The sequence below is a fragment of the Haplochromis burtoni genome, unplaced genomic scaffold (assembly GCF_018398535.1).
Source record: "Haplochromis burtoni strain Fernald_Lab_line unplaced genomic scaffold, NCSU_Asbu1 Contig_124, whole genome shotgun sequence".
Classification (NCBI taxonomy): Eukaryota; Metazoa; Chordata; class Actinopteri; order Cichliformes; family Cichlidae; genus Haplochromis; species Haplochromis burtoni.
In genome coordinates, this window is record NW_024582485.1 from 185216 (window position 1) to 188373 (window position 3158).

Genomic DNA, 3158 nt, shown 5'->3' on the forward strand with positions numbered 1-3158 from the left:
TTTGCACATTTCTGTTGCTTGTGGGCTCGCACACAAGAATTTCACTCGCATGTGCTGTGCCAGTGTGCCTGCACATGCGATGTGACAATAAAAGTGATTTGATTTGACCAAAACAACTCCCTGATAATGACTGATTCTTCCCATCCCATGCAAGGCCACCTGGGTTGGCTGGCAGACTATTTACTTAGCCTGATAGGGCGAAGGACACTGTCTCAGCTGAACTCTGGACACGCACACACATACACTTACACTGATAAGCACGCACTCATCCCCCTCCCTTTCCAAACGCCTTCGATGCTTGTTTCCTGCGGGGGAAGACGGCGGGTCTGCATGCCGCGCTGAAATGGTAGCGCTGTATAGGACGACTGCTGTGTTCCTTCGGATTACCCCCCACTCCCCTATCCACCCTTGTGGCTAGTCACGTGCTCTAATGTTGTGATGTGGACATTAATGTGCTCTCTGTGCAGAGGAGTTTTTTTTTGTTTCCTGTTCTCATGCTGTCCTCCCATAGGTGCCCAGCGTGAGAAGAGGTGTCTTTTTTTCCTCTTGTACTTTTTCCCATTGTTGTGTAATTTTTCAGTGTTTTCTCTGCAACGCTGCCGATCTCCGACTGTATTCCCATGTCTTTGTTGTGTGTGTAAGTCGGGGGGGGTCCTATTCCTCTGCGGGGCAACCTGCATATGGCCAATAAAGCATTCATTCAATTCAATTCAATTCCACCAGAGGTGTAAATATTGAAGCAGATACAGTGCCAAAGTTACTGAGACTGGAACACAGAAAATGTAAGTAGATTTTATCCTCGCCTATTTTTTATTTTTTTTTATTTTTAGCATATAACCCTTTTAAAAATATACCTCAGTTCACATTTCATTCTAGAAATTCAGTTACCAACATATAAACATCATCTGTGCAAAGATTTATGTTTCTAAAGTGAAACAGTGAAAAATTACAGCACTGTCAATACATGAATATCCAGACGTTGTACAAAAATGTCCAATTTTGGCACACAATTGGACACCATGCCAGTTGAATTTTTTAGGTATTAAAGAGCAGAAATTAATACATTTTATTAACAGGCCTAAAAATTATTTTTTTAAAGTATATTTTTGAAGAATTAACCACACATTTACATGGCAATGGCCGTTTTCTGCTTTTTTATTTTCTGGTGCAAGTCCTGAGGTGTTAATCACCCCTGCTGAGATTTTCACAGGTCGTCAGCTTGATTCTCCTCCTGCTTTTGTCGTGCAAACCACCCATTATCCTTGAGGCCTGGCACATTTGCATTTGCTCACTCAGAATTGCTCAGATCCAAGCCAGGCCAAACCTCTGTGTTACAACTTTCAGAAATGCCTGCCGTATCTATACAAAATATCCCACACATTGACTAACCTGCAAACATGAAAGACACACATTCACACCTTCCTTGACTCTCAGCACAGATCTTCCATTGTTCCATTGTCACTGTGTATGTGTAGGAGTGGCATTGCTTGACTACAGCACAGTGCTGTGCATAAAAGCAGACCAACCCAGGCGGGAGATTCATTCTTTTTCGCATTTCTGAGACGATGGACGAAGCAGAATCTGATGGAGGAGAGGTTTCATTTGTCCAGCAGGCCACTGATACTTCCTCAGAAGAATCTGAAAAGGAGACAGAACAAGAACCCAACATGCCTCCACGGAAGAGGCACGGTGGCACTGGAAAGCCCTGTCTGAGCCAGACGGCAAAAGACGGCACTGTGTGGGTAGAGGAGGACATTGGAATGCCCAGTGCAGTAGCAAATCGCTCCTGCTTCACTGCGCAAGCTGGACCAACAGAGTCTGCTAAGGTTTGTCACTGCCATAGTAGATATGATATTTATATAAACCCATTTAGAGTGAAGTTCATGTAAATTGACCATGCTTTATTTGTTTATCTTCCGACAGCGTAAGATTACAAGTGTGCTCCAAAGCTTCCTTTGCCTGTTAGACCTGAATGCTGCAGACCATCAGGGAGTGTACGGTCCATCAAGCCCGCAGAACAGAGCCGGACTGGAATTTGTCAGTTCATGAACTGATGACATTCATTTCAATTCTGTTTGTAAGAGCAATCATGTGTCCCATTGGTGCCATTGTGGATTGCTGGTCAGAAAGATTTCTGGTGCGAGTAATCAAAGAGTCAATGCCCCGACATTTCAATTATGCAACACCTTTGATTTGATGACAAGGACACTGTTGAGACAACGTCGGTCTCTGTGATTCTTTTGGTCCTGGTTGTAACTCCTCCTGAAGGTTTTTCATGTTCGAAGTAGAATAAAGGGCCATGCTCCAACTGATGTTCAGCCAGTATTTTAATCTTCTTTTTCACCAGCAAACACCGTGAAAAACTATGGTGAAATGATCAATGAAAAACACGGATATTACATCAGCAGAACAAAAACTACAACTCAAATAAAACATACACACAAAGTAAATGCACCAACATACCGTGTGCGCCTTTCTACTGAACATTCATGAGCAATTGTAGTCCATATCGTCTATATTTCCACCCTTTGCACAGGCTAGCATTCTCTCTCTGGCTCGAGCCTTCAGTCTCTGGTGACATGTGCGCTTAATTGAGCCTCACCCCAAAGCATGCGCACCACAAAGCGCCACACTCAGGCCCACCAGTAGGTGGCGACAACACAACATGAATCCAGATTAAACACCAAATTTTGAACATTGCAATCACATAATAATTACATTTCAATGCGACGACTACACTGGTAGAGATCACGCTGAGATGTTTCCATGTTTTACACAATCCTTTTATTACCCATTATTCTTACAGATGCATTTGGAGATCAGCACACTGCAGTCCTATGCTAAAGGCTGATCTAAAGAACTCCACACAACAGTTACAGTTATAACCTCTGGTCTCCTCCCCCCTACAGTAAACACCCCCACAATGGAAATACACTAGTACAGTGGCCAAGGGTGCTGACACCCTGACCCCCACCTCCTTTTAAGGTAGTGTCCGTTTGCCCTTTGTCTGCCCCTCACTCTCAGTAACTCTTGCTTCCTCCCCTAGGGGTGGAGGTTGATTGTCCTCCTGTTCTTTGTTGCCATTCCAGGCCTATTTTCTATTTTGTATTCTTACACTCATTAACCGCAATATAATAATGTTGCAAGCAATCACAAAC